This window comes from Leptopilina heterotoma, unplaced genomic scaffold (genome assembly GCF_015476425.1).
Source record: "Leptopilina heterotoma isolate Lh14 unplaced genomic scaffold, ASM1547642v1 Lhet_279, whole genome shotgun sequence".
NCBI lineage: Eukaryota > Metazoa > Arthropoda > Insecta > Hymenoptera > Figitidae > Leptopilina > Leptopilina heterotoma.
The window spans coordinates 819,874-843,879 of NW_025110987.1; the positions used below are offsets into that span (position 1 = coordinate 819,874).

The 24,006-nt window shown below is 28.9% G+C and overlaps 1 protein-coding gene across 2 annotated transcripts in view; it reads left to right on the forward strand.

Annotated features, from left to right (window-relative positions):
* Positions 1-24,006, forward strand: part of LOC122504124 (gamma-aminobutyric acid type B receptor subunit 1) — a 483,822-nt gene that overhangs the window by 438,038 nt on the left and 21,778 nt on the right. The window contains exon 12 of one of the 2 annotated variants that reach the window (XR_006301807.1): positions 3,353-3,482. The exons of the other annotated variant lie outside the window; for it this stretch is intronic. The gene's annotated coding sequence lies outside the window, so the exon portion shown is untranslated. The remainder of the gene's footprint in view (positions 1-3,352; positions 3,483-24,006) is intronic. 2 annotated transcript variants of the gene reach the window in all.

The window sequence follows — 24,006 nt, forward strand, 5'->3', positions numbered from 1 at the left end:
TATTAGGGTAATGTCACCTTGAGTGGACAGCCTAAGCTTTTTTTCTAAAAAATTCTTTATCAAAGCAAATTAATTGGAGGTTTTTATTCCGAGCTTTAGTTTATATCCCTAGATATGTTGTCATACCATAATAGCTTTGATTTTTTTTTATTTGGAAAAAGCAATTGATTTTTTTTAAAAAGCTAATTTTTAAGGAATGAAAAAAGTGTAACCTTGAGTGGACCACTCCTAAAAAATTGTAAAAGTTATTCTAAATTTTGTAATGTATTTAATATTTCTGATATATTAAAACAAAATTTATGCTTATGCAGCTTCAGACCATGTATGTGTCGCAATTTTTACAAGTGAAACCATTTTTAATAATTTTGGCACATATCACATCAATATCACAAACAAATTAATAAAGAACATAAAACATAGTTTCAAACCAATTCATTGTCAATTTATTTTCATAAAAATGGTAAACTGACATTAAAAATATAAAAAACAGGCAGTTCACTTATGGTTATAAACAGTGGTCCACTCATGGTAACATGAAACTTTTTATGGCAGCCACCACAATTTTTTTTGAGTCAAAATTATCACTTAATTAAACTAAGACAATCAATTTCAATGTCCAAAGTAGTAGGAAAAAAATAAGTTACCTTTTAAAACTTAAATTTTACACTACTTTTACACTTCCGAATCACTTTACTCATTGTAAGAGCGACTTTTTTTTGGTTTGTGTTCTTAAAAATGCGTTATATCAAACGATAACGTATATGATTATCGCGGAACTTAATTTCTTACGGTTTCTAGGTGCGGTGCTGCTATTCGCACTATTTATTTCACGTTTCACCTGTCAGATAACTTAAAAGCTTAAGCGGTCCACTCAAGGTGACATTACCCTATTATTCTTTTTAGTTGGTTTTTTTGTAGTCGGGTCCCTTCCGTGTCTTGGGGTATTATAAAATGCGATTCTTTGAAATTTCGAAAATTATTATTATTCTTTTGAGTTGGTTTTTTTGTAGTCGGCGCCCTCACCTACGACTCGTTACGAAAACTTAGCGCTTGTTCAAAAAAGGCCGCTAGTTCACTCTTGTTACGCAATGTACTAAATATATTTAATTATTAATACTAAACATAACGTTTTATGTCAAACTTTTTAAATTTTAGCAATTTTTAATAAGTGTCTCACAACTGGACACATTTTTTTTATAAAAGCGATGTGCTCGGAAAAATGATCATTACTTGTTTTGAGTCCATCTGAACACTATACTTTCTTTGAATAAAAGTTGCGTATTTCAGTTACTTTTAGAACGGTTTATTTTATTTACAATTTCGTTTACTCATTTACAATTTATGGGTCAGAAACAAAACCCGTCTCATACCTAGACACACTCCCCTATATAAATGTGACGCTTCACGGTGAAAGGGACCTTAGCTCCCAACAGTGAATTTTGCAGGAAAGGCGATTAAAGTAGAGCGTCTCTGATTGGTGGAGACGTTCCATTGAAATTCAGCCCCACTACTCACTACACATTGATAGTTGTGCTAACTCACATGTTTCTATGAGTGCAACATGTTCATCCGACGAAGGCATCGATGTACACAAGTGTACATGATCAGTGTAGTAGTATTGGAAAGTAGAGGGGCTGATTTTCTGAACAACCACGTGTAAACACACAAGAAACTCATTTTTAAACATTAATAACAAAAAAACATATAAGTAGAAATTATTTTTGACTTTTGTATATAAAAGAGCAACTCAAAAACTATAGTATGATATAAATAACTTAAAATTAATTTTTTTTGTAGCTAAGCTCCCTTTCACCGTGGAGCGTCACAAATATCATATTTTAATAAAAAATACTAGTTTTATTGAGCAATAATTGGCAAAAGTGAAACGCCATTCGTTGAAAAGTATTAAAAATATCTGTTTTGAACGTTGGAATAAAACAATGAAAATCTCAACAACTAAAATTTTTATCATGAAGTAGTATAAGGAGACCGAACGACCATGCAAATTTTGTATTGAAAGTGGGGCAGATTTCGGTACCCGAATAGTAGGTGAAAAATACCGAAAGGAACACCAGCGCTGCATGTGGTTAAATTAATGACTATGAGAAGCACAAAACATAACCTACACTACCGTCGGGAATTATCGGTACGGCTGCACGTGCACAGACCAAAAACATACCAATCTTTAAATCACGATTTTTTTGTTAATATAATATAATAATATAATATAATATATATAATATAATATATATAATATAATTTTAATAATTTATACAAAGATTGCAGCAATCGACAAATTTGACAAAAACATTTAAAAATAAAATTTTTGTGAAAATTTTTTCAACTCCTGCATATTTTTTAAAAATTGCAGAAAAAATTTGAAACTTACATAGGTGTGATTATTCAAGTCTCATCTTAAATTTAAGACCAAAAAAGTTTAAAAATTGTATTGGGTTTGTGAAATATCGTTATAAACGTACGAGCATGTTTTTTGACAAATGCATTGAATTAGTTGAATTTGAACAGTTTTTGACTGAAAATGCTCGGCCGTTTATAATGATATCTCGCTAACCGATTAAGATTTTTTAATTTTTTTTGTCTTAAATTAAAGATGACCCTTGAATGATCACACCTATGTAAGTTTTAAATGTTTTCTACAATTTTTAAAAAATATGCAAAGATTGAAAAAATGTCTACAAAAATTTTATTTTTTAATTTTATTTGTCAAATTTGTCGATTGTTGCAATCTTTGTATAAATTATTAAAATTTTCAGTTATGTATCATTAATCGTAGAATTTAATAATCTTTTGAATGGTATATTTGTTAATTTTCTGACATTTGTATTTACAAAAAAATCGTGATTTAAAGATTGCTATGTTTTTGGGCTGTGTGCGAGGAGCCGTACCGATAATTCCCGACGGTAGTGTATATTTTTTGTTTATGTTTCACTAATTCATGTGTGTCATATATGTTTTCATGTGTTCTTCATTTTTTTTTAAATATTATCAAAGTAAAATAATTATAGTGTTATTTTCAGTGTTATAATTCTATTGTGAATGAACTGTGTTTATGCGCAGCGCTAGTGTTCCTTTCGGAATTTTTACCTATTAAGCAAGTACCGAAATCTGTCCCATTTATAATGTATTTCGTTCGGTCTCCTTATACTACTTCATGATTTTTATTGTGATATTCTTGTTCCCTGATGTTTAAAATAAAAAAGTATTGCATTGTAGTAATTAGAAGTAGTGTACACACTTTAAAAATCAAGTTTTTTTATCATAAAATACTCGAGGGTTAGCCAACTGTCAGAACACACACTCTTATATACCAATTATTTTTTCGTTTCTACAGAACAACTTTGAGGTTAGGAGTACTCGCATTTTCTTGGGCCACCAGTCTAATGGATTTTCTTGCCAGAGGAGAAGGAAACTAGAAAACCTCTCTTGAGTACAACCGGTTTATCGACTACCGAGTTCTAACGGTGTGTACTGGACACTAATCGACAGAGCACATCACTATACTTCGACGTCAAACCTCCCGCTCAGATTATCTCACGTGCCGGAAAAATCCTACACGGAAAAAATTTTGGAACGTCAGATGCATAAAGTCAGTGACAGCAAAAGAACATTTCATTATGTCCGTCTGCGGTGCATTTTCAAGACAGCAGATGTAAAGTTTGGCACAAACGCTGTACATAATGTACAGCAGATACGCAAAACTGGTACAGATGGCGTGCAGAAGTAATGTACAAGAAATTTTAACACACCATGTACAGCTGACGTGCCGAAATTCTGTTCGTCTAGATCGTCTTAAAATCACATTACTTAACCTTGTTTACCGACTTAAACTCCGGTTAAGAAAAATTGTGAAACTGACTCTAAGTGTCTTAAATAAAGACACCTGTTTTTGTAGTAATTTTAGGTCTGGTCACTGCATTAATAGAGTGGAAGGGAAAAATGTAGTGCATTTTTTTTCAAATGTTCCTGTAGTCACACTTTTCCACTGAATTTAACCAATAAGGGCTCGTTAAGAAGTCAATTTATCCAGCTATATTCTTGCGGTACATTTTTTTACAGGACTAGGTAGCAGTATTTTTTGTTAGCAGTATTTTAGTATTTTTGTTATAACCAAAAATACTTTTGAACGTCCTTAAAATGTCTGTGTCCGTCCAAAAGATATCTTATATCGTGGAGACATCCTTCGGAGAAAGGATGTCTTTTCGGTATCTTTTGAATAGACCTAAACGTTCTAAAGAAATTCCATGTCCCAGTGGACACAGGGTAGCAATTTTTCGATCATGTATTAGATTTTTTTATTTATTTGTTTATACACCTGTCTTCAGCCTACATAACTTGGCTATACAAGTGTCTCTTTACAAATTTTTCTCTGTTACAATCATTTCTTATAATTATTTCTTATACTAAATTTTTGCGCCTACAGAGCGACTTGAAAATTAGGAGTACTCGCATTTGCCTGGACCACCCGTCTAATGGGTTTTCTCACCAGTGGAGAGGGAAACTGTAGAAAACCTCTCCTGAGTACAACCGGTTGATCGACAGTCGAGTTCTAATGGTATGTACCGGACAATAATCGACGGTGCACATCATTATACCTCGACGTCAAACCTCCCGCTCAGATTGTCTCACGTGCCGGAAAAATACCAAGCCAAATGGGCGCGAACCAAGGGTACTTACCCTTGGTCCTTAAACGACCGCCAAGCGAGGCATCTATCCGACTGAGCTAATCTGTCGATGATCATGTATTAGATAAAACTAAATAAAAACTGCAAAAATCTTTCAAAGAATTAAAAAAAATTGTAAAAACAAATTTATTAATGGTGACGCTTTTATTTTTATTTTAAAATAGCTTCGTAAACTTCCACGTCTTTTTAAAACTTAGCAACACTAGAACATCCGCGATTATGTTTTGGTTTAATATTGAGAATTGCTTCTTTTAGCTGTAAATAGAAAGGTACAAATTCACCCACGTCCACTATAATCATCAAGCGGACTGTACACGTTCTTTCTCTTAATCTTATGCAATCCAAATACCCTTTACCATTTCCACGGATTACACTCTGATATATAAATCCGTGATTTAACAATTTAGCACGTTGATTGATTAATTATTGTGAGATATTTTTTATACTGCACCATATACTTCTTCAAATATTTATCTACAAAAATAGGACTAGTCAGAACAAAGCTGACTGTCCCTATGTTGCAAAACGTGCATTTAAAGTTTGTAAGGTCTGAATGTGTATACAGTAATGTATTGTATAGTATGAGTGAAACATTTTGTAAAGGCGAAGAGGAAAGGAGGAGAATGATAGTAGGGAGAGGTTGTATAAAGGCGTATGTTACCGCGAATATGAAAAATTGGATAGAATTTAGTGGTCAGGGAACACACGTGGCTGTTGCGAAAAGGGACCTCATTTTTAAACTGCGCTAACGAGCTTAGATTTTAATTACAACACGACGCTCAATTGTAGTATGTGATAAAAGAAGGTGTAATATTGTAAATTGTAATTTTTTTTATTGTGACATTTGTAATTGATGCGGTAGGTGTCCAACCGACTAGCATCATGTGCATATTGCTGCGTTCATTTGGTGAACAAGATTGTAATTTTGGAAGATTCTCGTTTTGGAGTATCGACATTTTAGTCAAGATCCACAATTGGCTTGTATTATGGAATTGGATTGGATTGGAATACCAGCGACTGTACATACGATAAGAGGATCATCGGTCGTACTTCAGACGTCAGGAAGCAGGAAAGTTCAAGCTTTACATTAATCTGATCACAAGAACGACTTAGTCGAAAGACAAGAATTTTTTTATATATATATGGGCAATTCCACGTGAGATTTAAGTCGACCTCTTAAAATCGGCCAAAAATATTTTTTTTCTATTCTGTATCGAAAAAAACAGATACGTTTTTTTTTATTTATGTTTAATTGTCCAAATTTTCGAGTTATGAATTTTTGAAATTTTGGACTTTTAATTGTAGACTTATATTTAGTAGCTTATAAGTCCCAAAATATTGAGTTTAATTTTTTATTAAAAAAAATTTTTTTTTATAAACAAATTATTTTTTTTAACTTCGGGTCGGATTTTTTTTTATTTTTTTGTACCTAATAATATAGAGAAGATTTTCCAAAAAGTCCCGAAATGGGTCTGATGTGTTAAATGAGTTTTAAAATATTTTCAAAAATCACTTGCAAGCATCACAGTGGGATTTTTTTACAATTAACTTTCTAAAACTGTTAAAAGATCTACGCTGTTAACAGTTTTAAAAAGTTAAATGTAAAAAAAATCCCACTGTGATGCTTGCAAGTGATTTTTGAAAACGTTTTAAAACTCATTTAACACATCAGGCCCATTTTGGAAGCTCGCATGGTCTCCATAACCTAGGTTATTTGACCATGCGGTCTTACTGCGTCCCACGAGTCAAGAGTCAGCAGCGCGCTCTAAAGGGGCGCGTTACACGCCCCTTTAGAGTGCGCAGTTGATCCAAATTTGAATTGCGATACACAACCTCCAAATGAACAGCAGTGTACCTTCTTTTCTCTCAGTGTATAGGTCTACAATTAAAAGTCCAAAATTTCGAAAATTCATAACTCGAAAATTTGGACAATTAAACATAAATAAAAAAATACTTATCATCTTCGAGGAATTAAGTCGAATTTTTTGTAAATGGTTTAGGCATTCAATTTAAGATTTAGGAGAAATATTCTTAACACTTATGGCCAATTGATCCGCCCTAGAATAAAGTGTCTGTTAGTTAACTAACAGAATAAATTTATCAGGAGGTTAAGGGCCGATTTCACCAAGACCGATTAAAAGTTAATCAATGATTAAATCCTCAATGAACCAATCAGAAGCCTTTAAACTGTCTTTGATCATTGATTAACTTTTAATCGGAAGTTGGTGAAACTGCCTCTAAATTTAGTTAAACTGCTGGTTAGCATTTTTGGGTTAATCCACGTGAATACAAGTGCCAGTTAACTATCTAGCAGATAAATTACAAAAAGTAGGGAAATCTAGTACTTTTTGTATTAGAATTGACGCTCTGGCAGCACTGACTCTAAAAAGCTGATTGCCCGAGTTGATGCGATTTGTTTATTTGAAATATATTTGTTTGAATAAATTATATATAAAACAAAAATTGTTGGTGTGGACGTGTGACGTTTATAAATATCTAATGACATTTATCTGCATATTTAAGGTATGTGTAACATTATGCAATTTATCTCTTTACATATGAATTTACGTGTATGCAATGTTTGTATTTTTAAAACAAAAGTAAAGAAATGAAGTAGATAATAAAAAAAAGAGTTGAATATATAGGTATAAATGGTAGTGCTACATAAATTAAGTAAATAGTATAACGTACTATAAAGAATATAGTTTTTATGTGCTTTTATAGTATGTGTCAATTTATAGGGTAGCTTGTTACTTTGAAGTTTTTTTGCTAAAAAAGACATGGTAAAGGGAAAAAGTTATAAATATAAAGTAATAAAAGTAGTTTAAAATAAATTAATGAATTAGTATGCCTGAAAAAGGTTATGTTTTCATGAACTTTTTACATCATTAACATATTGTAATTTTTAGTTTAGCTTTTGTTGTATTTTATTTATTTTAAAAATTAAAACAACTTTTATTCAGAGACAACAAAGTTGTAGTTAATATTAATAATTAATATAATTTCAATAAGTTGTAAATAATAATTTATCATATTCTTTTCTAGATTTAAGAAAAACAAGTTTTCTGCTGACTGAAAGAGGGAAGGAAGATTCACCACTTTGGATTTTATGATCAGACAATTAATTTGCAATCAATAATTAAAATACGGTAAGAATATTTTGAAATAATAATATTGTAAGGTTAAACCACTGTATTTTATCAAGAATAATCTGTTTAGGATATATTTAAATATGATGCTAGTCTGACGTTGAACCTTACAGCGAAAAATAAGACACACGAACGAAGCTTTTGAGAATTACACAAAATTGTGCAAAGCAACAAACAAAGGAGGCAACTAAACATGATGAGAGAAACTGCTATACTGAATTCGCACAAATTGCACATTACGATTTTTTACTAAGAATGAATGTCAACACTTAATAAACATAAAGATTTATACAATGTATTGAGTAAATTCAATTCCAAACTGAAATTGTTTTTAACGCATAACTTTATTTTAAATTAGTAAGTTAATAAATTTAAAATAAAATAATTATTTTATTTCATACTATTTTTATTACTTTTTAAATAAATACATTGAAATTCACATAATTATTATTTTTATATTATTTTGTAAAAATGTTTGGAAAGTCATTTTTAATGAATAATTGTATTGTAATCAAATAAATACATTGCAATTTGAAATAAATATTTACTTTATTTCATTTTTATTGCTTTTTCCTCCTTTCTCTTTTTTCTCCTTTTTTCTTTTTCTTAAAAAATTTGTTGTAAATAAATAAATTTATTAAAATGTATGTATTTATTTATATAGTTTTTATTGCTTTTTCTTATAATAATTAATTTCATAATGTTCTTAAAATGTATTGATTAATTTGTTTCTTGTAAATAAATGAATTGTAATTCAAATAATTTATTATTTTTATGGGTGAAAATTTCTCAACTGGGCCACCTAAAACCGACTTTTCAAATTTCAAATCTTTTTTTATAATCTTTTGTAGTAAGCCTAACTAAAAACATTCCCGAAATGCGTTTTTAAAAAAATTAATTTTTTAATTATTTATTAACAATTGAAAAATTTCTTGTCTTTTAACTAAATTTGCAATTACTCTGTTGCTTGTTAATGAAATTTAATAAAATTTGGTGGGTATATAGCAAAATGATATCTTTTTGAATTACAATAAAAATTTTTATTAAACTTTATTGTTTATGCAAAAAAAATTGTTTATTTAATAAACAAATAAAAATTTAAACTATTTCTCATATGTTTAGGATGAAATTTCAAAAACGACAAGAAAGTACACTTTCTCTTCTTTAATTTAAAAAAAAATCTTAGTACACTTAAAAAATGAGTGAGTTACGCGAATTTGAAGACACGCGTGCAAGCGCTGGACCAGCCGCCTCCGCCGCGCAGCGCGCTTAAACGCGTCGAAGCTTGTTCGCTGTTATCGAATTATTCACAAAAATTTTTTAAATAAATTTTATTATTTTTATGTGTAGAATACATTAGGTGATTTTGATTTCGAATGGATTTAACAATCTTATAATTTTTCAGCAAATATGACTTTTGGTAATTTCTTAAAAAATGTTCATTCAATTATTTTGCAAATAACAGAATTAGTATCATTTGAAAAAATTCTACATTCTAATTGTTTTTCATCAACTGGTCTGTAACAGTGGAATTGGCGAGTGTTTTTAACTGTTTTAGCTCTTAAAAAGCGAGTTTTTAAATATTCTTTATGATTTTCATATTCTTTAATGGAACACAACGAGAAATTGATTTTTTTGAAAAAACTTTGTGCCCATTCAAAAAGTTTCGTTGTTGTTGCAATTTGGGTACTGTCTTTTGTTTGTAAATTTAAGCGATATGCGTTCCTTTTTACACTACCTTTAACACCATCACACGCCCCTTTTTCGTGTGCAGTCGCAAAAAAGTTCCATTTCGCTGGTAAGTTAAAATCTTTTTGATGAAATAGCAAATTCATAAAATTAAATTTGTTCTTATATTGCGAACCTGCTTCATCGGAAAAGGAGAACAATTTTTTAATTCTTTCTGAACCGAATTGCTCTTTTAAAAATTCAATCATTTTAGTATTATATAAATTCACAGCAGTAGCGTCGTGATTTAGGCATTCAGACAAAACAACGAAATTTTTGTGCTTTGTTAATTCGGTTTCTTTATAGTATACCACATAAACGTGTAAAGTAGCCTGCTCTTTGCACCGGTGTTGCGACTGAATGGCATCCTGCATTTCAAATGAATAATTTTCCGAGAAGTCCATTGTTACAATAAACTCGCCTTCTGCAAGAGAATTTTTAAGCTTTTCTAAATACTCTGCTTGTGATTTGGCAAGAAAGTCGTGTTTCATTACATCAGGAAGATCGTCCGCAAAATTCTTCATGAAAGTTTCGACTGTTTCACTAACGGTCAGTAATTGGCATCTGTTAAAAACATAAAACAGCTTACTGTTATAAAAAAACTTAATAAAAACCGTATATTTTCAAAATAATAAATGAACCTATCAGTCTTGAGCCATTGATTGAAAGTTATTTCGTTTACTCCAGCATCTTGAATTGTGGTTTGCAATTCCCTGAAAACCTCATATTTTTTTGAGCATTGAAGACAATTCCTTAAAAAAACAATTTGAACGCGGATTTTCACAAGTGATATTTTTAAAATAATTGCGATAATCAGCTTCAAGGTCGAACTTTTTTTGTATTGACTCATGCTTTAGTCCTCCAAATTTTAACCGCATATTCTCATGAACTTTACAGACGCAAACGTTGTGAGTTCCTTTAGGACCAGCTAAAACGCACTGCTGTGGTCTCAAATTTGAAAATACCGATAGTGAAACTGAAACATCTGGGTTTTTAGCTAAAAAAATAGCATGAATTTCGCGTAGGTTTCCTAACAGCAAACGTTTCTAAAAAATATTAATTAAAAATCATGTATAGTATAAAGTAATTAATAAATATTTAATAAGGACCAAGATGCATTGAACGCAACTAATGTTTCAAACAAACAGTCAATTTTATTTTTTAGAAATTTACAATTATAGTTTTGTAGCATAAAAAAATCAACAAAATTAATTACGTTTATTATAAAATAAATAATTTTTGCTTTATAAATTAAACGAATATTTTTATATTATAATATAATTATTAGAATGGTAACATACTCTAACATCAATAAAAAAATTGTTTTACCATGATTTTTTTATGTAAAATTAAAGAAAAATATTAGACATTTTTAGAGATAATATAATAATAGAGGTAGAGAAAAAATAAAATTCAATTTACATATGTATAACCAATAAGAACTTACTGATTCGTGTTGTCGCTTCCCATTAATCACAACAGATTTGAAATCCGTCACTTCTGGCAATACTCTACTTACATCATCAGCAAGATAAAATTCAACAATTTTCCTTTTGGTGTCTTCACATATTGGTCGACCATTTTTCTTTTTCGGTGCGGTTGCAAAACCTTCATTTTTTCGCAGTTTTAAGGCAGTGCTGACCATACGTCGAGACAATCCAAATTCTTTAGAAATTTTTCTAATGCTCCACTGTACAGGAAGAGTTGTCAAGAGAAAAGATTTATCTGCTTTTGTCGATGCTTTATTGAGTGCAGTTTTAAAATCAAAAACCCAGCTTTCGTTTTCTAATTCTGTAGAACAACTAGGATCTCCACATTTGGTTAAAATTTCAGTGACTGTTTTTGATATCATTGTTCTATCCACGGTTGTCTTCAAGCACTTTTAGGTTTACCTAAAATGAGTCAAAATTGTGCTAACGCAGTTTTATCTGGAATCGGCCCAAGATTCCAAATTTTCATTTCCGAAAATCGTAGCTGATTCTTTTTTCGAAAAAAACCAAAAAAACATATATATATATGGGCAATTCCACGTGAGCTTTTAGTCGACCTCTTAAAATCGGCCAAAAATATTTTTTTTCTATTCTGTATCGAAAAAAAACAGATACGTATTTTTTTATTTTTGTTTAATTGTCCAAATTCTCGAGTTATGAATTTTCGAAATTTTGGACTTGTAATTGTAGACCTATATTTAGTAGCTTATAAGTCCGAAAATATTGAGTTTAGGAAAAATTTGTCACAGAATGAAAAATTTAGTTTTCTTTCGACTTTTAAGAAATGTAAACAAAAAATTTTTTAAAAATTTTTTATTAAAAAAAATTTTTTTTTTATAAACAAATTAATTTTTTTTTATAAACAAATTAATTTTTTTTTAACTTTAGCCCGGATTTTTTTTATTTTTTTAAAATTTATTTATTCCTTATAATATAGAGGAAGATTTTCCAAAAAATCCCGAGAGGTGGGACTGATGTGTTGAATGAGTTTTAAAACATTTTCAAAAATTACTTGCAATCATCACAGTGGGATTTTTTTTTACAATTAACTTCTAAAATTGTCAATACAGCGTAGATCCTTTAATTTAAAAAAAGAACTCTCAAATAGATTAAAATTATACACTGTAGACAATTTTAGAAGTTAATTGTAAAAAAATCCCACTGTGATGCTTGCAAGTGATTTTTGAAAATGTTTTAAAACTCATTCAACACATCAGTCCCACCTCGGGACTTTTTGAAAAATCTTCTATATATTATAAGGAATAAATAAATTTTAAAAAAATAAAAAAAATCCGGGCTAAAGTTAAAAAAAATTAATTTGTTAATAAAAAAAAAATTTTTTTTAATAAAAAATTTTAAAAAATTAACAAAAAATTTTTTTGTTTACATTTCTTAAAAGTCGAAAGAAAACTAAGTTTCATTCTTTGACAACTTTTTCCTAAACTGAATAATTTCGGACTTATAAGCTACTAAATATAGGTCTACAATTACAAGTCCAAAATTTCGAAAATTCATAACTCGAAAATTTGGACAATTAAACAAAAATAAAAAAATACGTATCTGTTTTTTTCGATACAGAATAGAAAAAAAATATTTTTGGTCGATTTCAAGACGTCGACTAAAATCTCACGTGGAATTGCCCATATATATATATATATATATATATATATATATATATATATATATATATATATATATATATATATATATATATATATACTGGGTTTTTAATTATAACAGTTCACTGATTCCTAAGTAAATTTAAACTGATAATCAGTTTATAATGACTAGTAAATCAATAGGTACGTATACTCAAAACAGAAAGAGAGGAAAAAAGTGTTAATTTCTTTATACACACGATATAAAATTTATATTAATAATTAAAATTCATATGTTAAGAAAGAATTACATATAATAAAATTTATTTTAAAAATGTTTGTGAATAATTCGATAACAGCGAACAAGCTTCGACGCGTTTAAGCGCGCTGCGCGGCGGAGGCGGCTCGTCCAGCTCTTGCACGCGTGTCTTCAAATTCGCGTAACTCACTCATTTTTTAAGTGTACTAAGATTTTTTTTTAAATTAAAGAAGAGAAAGTGTACTTTCTTGTCGTTTTTGAAATTTCATCCTAAACATATGAGAAAAAGTTTAAATTTTCATTTGTTTATTAAATAAACAATTTTTTTTGCATAATCAATAAAGTTTAATAAAAATTTTTATTGTAATTCAAAAAGATATTATTTTTCGATATACTCACCAAATTTTATTAAATTTCATTGACAAGCAACAGAGTAATTGCAAATTTAGTGAAAAGGCAAGAAATTTTTTCAATTGTTAATAAATAATTAAAAAATTAATTTTTTTAAAAACGCATTTCGGGAATGTTTTTAGTTAGGCTTATTACAAAAGATTATAAAAAAAAAGATTTGAAATTTGAAAAGTCCGTTTTAGGTGGCCCAGTTGAGAAATTTTTACCCTAATATTATTTTTCATAGTTTTTATTGTTGTTTTCATAATTAATTTCAAAACATGCATAAAATATTTTTAAATAAATTGAAATTCAAATAAGTTAAAATTTGTATATTATCATTTTTGTTGTTGTTTTTTTAATAATGAAAAAATGAATAACGATAAATTTAAATAATTTTCTGTTTTCAAATTATTCTTTATAGTTTTTATAAATTGTTTAGTAATTAATTTCAAAGCTTTTACCGAAGATAAAAAAATAAAGCAATAAATTTAAATTCAAATAGTTCTTTATTTTAAAATTAGTGTTTGTAGGTTTTGTTGCTTTTTGTTAATAATTTATTTCTAACTTATCGTAAAGTCTTTTTTAATAAATGTGTATTGTAAGTAAATTTAACATCCAAAAACGTTTTAAACGTCGAATGTGGCTGTGCTATTAATACTGTTGCATTGTGCTTACTGCATAAAATTTTAGATAATTGACACAGGCTTCTGTTCGTATGTTCATTATATTAACAGCACATATTATAAAATCTTTTTTCTTTTTAGGAACTAGAATGTCTAAAGGAACGAAAGGAAGAACCGAAACGAAAAAAGAGAAAGGTCCCAAAACTTCACATTACAGGAAGTTTCTGATCTTCTAAACATCGTCGACAAATACAAACAGATCGTCGAATGCAAGCAGACTGACTCCGTAACTTGGAAAGAAAAGGACATTGCCTGGGAAAAAATTGCTAGCGACTTCAACTATATTTATCCCACAAGATATCGCTCTCAAAGAGGTCTTAAGAATAAGTACGAGGGTTTAAAGAAGGCTCTAAAAGCAAAGGGAGCAAATAATAGAAAAGAATCTTTCAGAACTGGTGGTGGTCCAAAGGTCATACAACCATTTACCATGTTAGAAAATAAATTGTTAGCCATGCTCCCGCAATCAATTGATGGTTTACATTCAACTAATGACGACGGCGAGTTTTTTGTCCAGCATGAAATTCAGAACGCAGAAGATGAGAAAAATTTGCCCCAAGCGGAAAACGGAGAAATTGATGAGCTATTTCATCATGTTTTTTTATAGCAAAACTGTAGATGATGAAAGTCGTTTATCTACGCTGCAAGCAACTCAAGAGAGAAATGTTCTTGAAGATGATAGACGTGAAGAATCATTTTCGATAACCATTAAAGAGAACAATCAGGAGAGAATACACAAATTTGAAAATCAGGAAAAAACTGTGCTAGAAGGAACAAGGAAATGTGGTAAAAGAAGGTCTGTAATTGACGAAGGTACAGCTTTAAAGAAACGTCGTGATAATTTCGAAGATTTAATTAATTCTGAAAGTGAAAACGCCACTTGGGAAGGTCAGAAAGCCAGTAATTTAAGAAAACCGAAACACGTGTTGTTACGAAATCCACAAACTGAGGCAAATAAAAAGACTGAAAAAGTAAATCTTTGTCCGATAACCTGGGGAATATGGCTGAGACAAAAATGGAAGTACTGCATTATCAATTATTGGCAGTCCAAAATGAAATGAAAAATAAAGAAGAGGAATCAAGAATTAAACAACGCATTCTGGAGGTGGAACTGGAAATTAAAAAAAAGAATTGGAGGTTATCACATTAACAGTTAACAAACTTCGAAATGAAATAATGCTTGAAGAGAATCTCTAAGAGGCTAAAAAAAGAATTAAAAATATATTGTATTCCAAAGATACCAATGTATAAAGAGGAATTTATATATTTTTCTACTTATATATATATATACTTTTATGATTTTCATAGTTTGGTATCTCTGGAATACAATATTATATTTTTCATTCTTTTTTTGAACTATATATATAGTTCAAAAAATAGATATTTATAAAAGCTTAGATAATTTTAATAGTGCAATTCCATTATCCAAATTTTATATTAATAATAAATAGCTAAAGTTTTAGCAATTGAAGCCAAGTATATAGCTATTTCAGTGCAGCATTTTTCTGGACTAGAAAAAGTTTATTTCCATGTATTTTAAGGTAATATTGTAATGTATTTTAAAATTGTATTTTAAGGGTAATACGTTTTATATTTAGATAGAGATATCACTTAATTAGATGTAAGTATCATCAGTATTTTGTGCAAGGTATTGCACTTGGATTGGAAAATTGTGATTTTAAATGAAACGTATTTCTTATACTATTTAACGCTGTTTTATTTAAAACACTTTATTTTGTATTAAATTTACAATATTTTTTAATATTATGTATCGTATAAGAGACAGATAATGGCACCGCAAAAACCTCGGGAAATTCGCATGCTTCTGCATAAACTTTACTAAACATCTCTATTGCATTGCTTCTCTCCATTTACCCCTACAGTTGTCCTCTAGCCAGGGGAAGAGAGTAATTTTCTAGTAATTCCTGTTAAACACCTCCAGCTATGATTTGCTGCGGTGCATCATCAACAGGCTGCTCCAGATTTGGAATTATTACTTCTGGATCAACAGGAGGGATACCTTCCTTAAACTAAATAGCTATATTGTGCAAGACACATGTTGCTACAACAACATTTTGCACTTTTGGAACAGCTACCCGCATTCCAATTGCCAGCACAGGAAATCGACGTTTTATAACTCCAAATAAGCGTTCAATGCTATTCCTTGTTCGGATGAGTGATTCGTTGTATAAATGTTCTGCTAAGTTATGCGTTGCTAGAAGTGGTGTCATCAAAAAAGTTTTTACACCATATCCTCCATCTCCTAATAATAACGAATAACCAAATTCACCAAATTCAAATTGGGCATTAACTCTGGAATTTGCAAAAATATTGCTATCATGTGCAGATCCAGGCCACCTAGCAACAACGTTCTGTACTTCTAATTTTGGACCTCCAACAACTTGCACGTTAATGCTGAAGTAGCCTTTCCTATTCCGAAATACTTCTGCATGTTCTCCACCTGGAGAAAGTATTTACACATGGGTACAATCCACGCATCCAATTACACGTGGAAATCTGGCAATTCTGTAAAATGCTGCTTTTGTTTCTCTTATTTTTTCCTGAATGGTAAGAAATTTAACCCACCTTGGACGTAGGCGTGCAATAGCATTTGTCACTTTCCAAACCATTTTTGAAATTGTGCTAAAATGTACGCCTCCAAAATCTCCAACTGATATAAGCATATTACCAGTTGCGTAAAATCTGAGAGCCATAAGTAACTGATTCATAGGGGAGACAGCGTTGTTTCTAAAATCAAACAATATTAATTTTTATTTTTTTTCATAGAATTTCCAGAACAATTTTTGGACAAATTGTACTAAAAATTTTCAGAATTGCAAACAAAATTAAATAAATGCACCACTAAACAGATCAACAATTTTGAAATCGTTTATCCAACAATTTCACGACAAGTTTAAACATTTATAGAATTTCTCGAGTCACAATCATTTTTACACCAAAAATTAAAAAAATTTACTTTTGATCTTTACATTTCGTCACAACATGTTTTGTTGCAAAACCAAGAAATTGTTTTGTGGAATATTATTTTAAAATCATTCGTGATATATGAAATGAAACAGAGCAATGTTTTCATCCAACAAGACTTTAGTATCATGCAAATTTTCTTACCAAAATTCTTGTATTAATTATAAAATATATACGTACCGATCAGTTCGATGTCGTATTTCATCTTCAATTTCTTCCAATAAATAAAGCACACATTGTTTTGACAATAGAAAACGTTTGAAAAATTCATTTTCATCCCATTTATTAAAATTGTCTTCACGTGCACGAACTGTGTATGGTTTTCGATTTTGAATACGATCCACGATTTCGTCAAAAATATCGTCATCCAACAGATCCACGATATCTCCAAAATTAATATCGTGAATATTGTTTTCTTCCATTATTGTTACTTTTTCAAAATACTATAACACTGTGACATTTACATTTGTCACGTGAAACACATTAAAATTGGCACTCTAACCTCACTTTTGTGTTTATCTGCCAGTTAAATACGTTATTGGGTACTTCGACCGGCAGATAGGTAACCCTCAGATAAGACGCGATTTATCTGACAGTTAACACTATTTAGAGGTGTATCAAGACTACAAAATTTTATCCGTCAAATAAATTTATCCAGAACTCTTATCTGGAAGTGGATCAACTGGCCATTAGACAACCAAGATTAATTTTTGTCTTAAAATTACTTATATTTTCAAAAAAAAAAAATTTTTTAAATTTGTTTAAATAATTGCAAAAAATTTTTTTTAACAATCAAGACTGATTGCATTGTATTTCTAGGACCTTAAACTATAAGAAACCATCATAAAAAAATCAATTTTTTGGTAAGTAGGTCCCTTTTCTCAGACCGGGTCACATATTTTTAATAGGTGGAATAGGAGAGAGTGGGGCAAAGGTGCCATGCGGGGCAAAGACGTTTTTTAAAATACCTCCTTTATTTTCTGTCTATTCCAATTGGTATTAAAAATTAAGTTGCAATGCAATCAGACCAATTGATTAAAAAAAGAAAAACCTAAAAATATCAAATATTTTAAGAAATATAACAAAAAAATTGTTTTGCAAAAATAAAATGATAATTTTACTGAACAAACTTTTATTTTTTAAAACATAAGTTTAACTATTTAATTTCTAAAAACGTAACATGTAAATAAATTAAATATTTCTCTACACAACTGGCGTGGTGTTTTAGTTTAATTTTGTATCTAAATATTTTAAATTTAAAGTAAAAAAAAGTTTGTTATGTGGGGCAAAGGCAATATTGAACATAATTTAGTTAAAAACAATTGAATATTCGAATTTTCTATGTATTAATTCACAATATAAGGTTCAAATCACTAAAAGTTTTTATTTTTTATTTAAATAGTTTAATTCTTTTAATAATATGTTGTTAACCTTATGTTTCGTAAATATTATACTAATAAATATCACTTCTTAATTTTTTTAAGGCTTGTAAATGCTTTCTTTTATAAATATAAGCGAAAACGTCGCTGCCCCAGCGTGTGGGGTAAAGGCATTTTTTGCATTGTTTTTAAATTTCATTAAATAATATATTTTTAATTATAATATAATAAATAACAACTATTAAAATTTCTTGTTGATTAGTTTTAGAATAATGAAAAACAAAAACCGCATAAATTAATTGCTTAATTTAAAAAATATACAACGATAAATGTAAACCTAGCGCCTTTGCCCCACTCTTCCCTACATATTTTTGTAACTTTAAACGTTTTCCAATCTAATTTGCATGTAAAAACAAGTAAAAATCTACACTCCATTACAGAAATTTGGTTAAAAAAATTTCATTTAAAATGTCCATTTTTTATAATTAAAATGATTTAAGGCTTAATTATATGTTAAAAATAAAGAAAATCACAAAATATTTAGGTAGTTCTACAAACGGAGAAAAAAAATTAAGAAAATTTTGGCACAACTATTTTTTAAAAAAATGCGTGCCAGAAAACTGAGAATTTAGCACTTAAATGCTTATTTTTTGCAAAAAATACTTTTTGAAACCGGGTAACGTTTTGTGACATAATAGAAATCATTAAGCACTACAGTTCCCATTAAAAATAATTTTCTCTTTTTCAAAATTAATGTAAAAAACAACCGTGGATATCATAAATTCCCTCTTCAGTAGAACTACCCATATCTAGAAATATTTAAAATTTAAAGTTATCTAGTTTAAACTTTAAATTTTACTAACGTCTAAAACAGCGAATAAATTGGTTTTGAAAAACATTATTATTTATTTATTTTTATTTATTTGGTTTATACACCCGTCTTAAGCTTATCTAGCTATACAAGTGTGTTTACATTTTTTCTCTTATATAATATTTCTTATATACATTTTCCTAATACTAAGTTTTGCGCCTACAGAGCGACTTGAAAATTAGGAGTACTCGCATTTGCCTGGACCACCCGTCTAATGGGTTTTCTCGCCAGTGGAGAGGGAAACTGTAGAAAACCTCTCCTAAGTACAACCGGTTTATCGACAGTCGAGATTTTGGGCTATTAAAGTTTAAAAACTTTCACTTGAAATATCTCCGTTCGTCGTTTTTTGTTATACGTCCTTCTTGCACCTAACGCTTCAATTATGCATTAAATTTATTTACCGCATTGTTTAATAAATATTTATTACGAGTGATTTGCACGCAGATTACACAGCCACACAAAAAAAAGTTCTGATCTGGGGGTCTCACTATGTAGACTTTATGTTTCAGGATTTTGACATAACCTTAAAAAACCAATATGGCGGACACGTTTTTGAAAAGTTCATCGTATTCGCTTGAAATTCGTTACTCGGGGGTTTTTGGGGTAGCTAATTACGAATTTTAAGTCAGATTTCAAAAATTCTAAATAGCGGATCCCATATGGCGGATACGTTTTTAAAAAATTCATCGGATTCGCTATAAACTCGTTACTCGGGGTTTTTGTGGTCGCTGATTACGAATTTGAAGTCAATTTCAAAAATTCAAAATGGTGCATCTAATAAATATGTTCTTTTAAGGAATTAAGAACTTGAGTGGTCCAATTCACACGAAATTACTCTATATCTTACGTGTGCCTGTATCCAGGGCACTTCCACACTGAAAAACTGTTGATGGGACAGTTCCGCTATTGATGACTGTTGTGCAGCGCTACTTGACGTTTAAACTCACAGCTTAATCAAAATTGGGCGAGTTGCTTTCTTAAACTGGACTACCAATGGCGTTCAGTGAGCGGCTGCTTGACAAATAGTTCGACAGTTCTACCAAAAAGGAGAGTTACTCTCCCAAAACTAAAGTGAGCTGTGCAGACACAGTGGTGCACATGGTGACGGTGGGCAACGGAGTTTGTTTGCTAATTTTTGTAAATCATTAAATATATTTTTTTTAATTTTATGGAAATTAAAATTTTTTTAAAACATGAAGATATCTTCATGTTTTATAATAATATTCTTATAAGTTGTTGAATTTTGAAAATGTTTGAAATTAAATGTTTTGAAGAATTTTAATTCCTATGGAAAAATAATAATTAAATACATACTTATTTAAAAATTTAGTTATTGATGTTTGCGAATAATTTTACAATTTAAGAAATTCGTAAGTAAATGTAATAGAATGTTTTTTTGAGTATCTAATAATTTTTAGAGTGAATCAGAATATTCTTTATGGTCAGGGAAAAAGTGAAAATTTTGTCTGGAAATCAGGGAAAATAAAAATTAAATATTTGTGGCAACCCTGAATTTTTTAAAATCTATACGATTGATTGTTCAGAATCGTAAGAAAAGCCTATAAAAAATTCGGCAATAAAAAATAATAAAAAATGTGAAAATAGTTGAATTTTTTAAATATTACTTTAGTAAAATTTGAACCAACAAAAAAACCTTGAAAATTTCCTAGAAACCTTGAAAAAACCGGGAAATAGACGTGAATTTTATTCACGAGTTTTGGTGGCCACCCTGTATAAATTCTTATTTCACAAATTCCTTTTTAAGTGTAAATTGTTTTGATTAAAAATAACGTAAGTACCGGCACTGTATATCTTGAAATGACTTAACAAATTTTTATTTCAAATTAACATTTTTCTTCATAGCTCATGTAAATTTTTAAAAATCTGATTGTTTTAAAATTATTATATTTTCAGTCTCGGTTTGTGAAAGAAAATGGACATCAGACAAGGTGAAGTTACTAATAAAATGCTACGAAGAAAATTGGGAAAACGCAAAAAATAAAAATAAGACTCCAAAAAAATTGTGGGACATTACCACAACAAAATTTAATGAAATTGGAAAGTGCAATTATACACAAAAAGACTGTATGAAAAAATTTAAAAGTTTAAAAAAAACTTACAAAAATCAAAAAAAGAAACAGGAAACTTCTTGAGAGGAAAAGTCTAAATGAGAGCATTTTGATGAAATGCATAACCTGCTTTTCCAAAAACCTAAAATAAACCCTGTTGCTACAATGTAGCAACAGGGTTTATTTCAGGTTTTAATTTTTTTTTTTTAGGGTAGTCCAAAAAAAGTAAAATCGGAATTTTAATTCTCTCACCCCCTAGGATTGTTCTATATGGAGAAAAAAATACCCCTATTTTTTTTAAATAAAAAAAAATATTTAGAGGTCGCTCAAAGCGCTCACAGTTTCCCATGTAAATTGCATGGGGAAAAAACACTTTTTCGTAGAATTGGTATAGAATCCTTGAAAATCAATATTTTTCATTTAGCAAATTCTGTTTCTCTTCAGAAGACTTCAAAGAATAGTGCTAAATTATTTATTTAATCATTTTTTAAAATTATTTATTTATTTATTTATTTATTTTTTTTAATTTTTTTAATTTTTTATAGTACCCCCAAAAACTCCCATAAATTTCAAAATTACAAAAAAATCGTTAAAAAATATTTTTTATTATTTTTATCAAAGTTTTTTCCTAGATTATGAATAAACAACACAAATATTGATTTTTAAACATTATTCCACGTAATTGCTAATTTGTTTAAACAAATTATTATTGTTCATTTACAACTTTTTATCTAATTGAGCTAAAGAGTTTCAATTTTTTCTCAATTTTGCAACTTTTCAGGCCGAATGTAACCAGTCACTATCAAGTAACTAAGAATATTAATTTTACCAATTGTTTAAACAAATTACTATTGTTTAATTTTATCTTTTTATCAAAATGAGCTACAGAGTTGCAACTTTTTTTTATTTGTACATTTTATATTTTTTTGAGGTAATAATTAATGTAAGACTTAATTATCGAGTAAAAATTGTGAACAATAAATTTATTATTATAAAGATTTTAAGTACAAAAATTTTTATTTACGTCATTGAAATTACTACTGTGATAGCTTCAAATTTAAAATAACAATTTGTTTAATCAATTCGTAAAACTGTAATTCTTAGATTGTTGTTAGTAACTAGTTACATTTGGCTTGGAAAAATACAAAATTGAGAAGAAAATTGCGAATCTGGAGCTCAATTTGAGAAAAAGATAAAATTGAACAATAACAATTTGTTTAAACAATTGGTAAAATTAATATTCTTAGTTAGTTGATAGTGACTGGTTACATTCAGCCTGAAAAGTTGCAAAATTGAGAAAAAATCGAAACTCTTTAGCTCAATTAGATAAAAAGTTGTAAATAAACAATAATAATTTGTTTAAACAAATTAGCAATTACATGGAATAATGTTTAAAAATCAATATTTGTGTTATTTATTCATAATCTAGGAAAAAACTTTAATAAAAATAATAAAAAATATTTTTTAACGATTTTTTTGTAATTTTGAAATTTATTGGGTTTTTTGGGGGTACTATAAAAAATAGTTAATTTAAAAAAATGATTAAATAAATAATTTAGCACTATTCTTTGAAGTCTTCTGAAGAGAAACAGAGTTTGCTGAATGAAAAATATTGATTTTCAAGGATTCTATACCAATTCTACGAAAAAGTGTTTTTTCAATATGCATTTTACATGGGAAACTTTGAGCGCTTTGAGCGACCTCTAAATATTTTTTTATTTTAAAAAAAATAGGGGTATTTTTTTTCTTCATATAGAACAATCCTAGGGGGTGAGAGCATTAAAATTACGATTTTATTTTTTTCCCATGTATTTTTGGACCACCCTATTGCTACATCCTTAAACATAACAGGTTTCACAACGAACAAAATTAATAAGAGAAACCGAGAATCACAATCGTCAGCAAGTGACGATGAAGCAATAGATATTAAACAAAAGAGACAAAAGAGGAAGACTGAAACAGATGTAGAGAAGGTTCTGCAGTTCATGAAAAGAAAATAAAAAAAAGGAACGAATATCTTGAACGCTTCTTCTCTATTCTTGAGAATAAATAGAAATAAGTCAAAGAGAAGAAAAATGAATAGATTCTAAAGTTTGTTTAAACTTGAACTATTTTAGTTTCAAGGCCGTGTATTGTCATATTAATTAGGAACCCAAATAACTTTAATATTTGGGAGTATGTTAAAGTTTTGATTTTTATGGAAGAAAAGAAGAGATTTATGTTCTCTTTTTGTGGAATTTTTGTTGCTTTCTGTGGAAACTTGAGCATGATCCTATGCATTTTTTAAATTTTTGATTAAATATCTAAGGTTTTATTCAATAAGACTAAAAATAATTTCGTTGCAATCATCTAAAATTATTTGTAATTTAAAAGTACTTCAGAATAATCTAAACAAAAATTATAATACAATTGTGCCTTATTCAGTTTATTTATACATTGTGTTATAAACGTAAATCGAGTGAATTTAATTATTTGTTTCTTTGTATAAATTTTTTTTCAATTAGAGATATTTTTTTTAAAAATCTGTTATTAGTTTAAGCAAGTCATTAATTTAAAATATGAAAGCTGCTTAATTATTGAGTAATAGCTTCAATCATTAAATATTATTGACCATGGATCTACGGAGGTCTCAAGTGAGTATCACTTTAAATATATTTGAATTGGCTTCCACTACTGAACAAAGAATGTATATGTATATTATT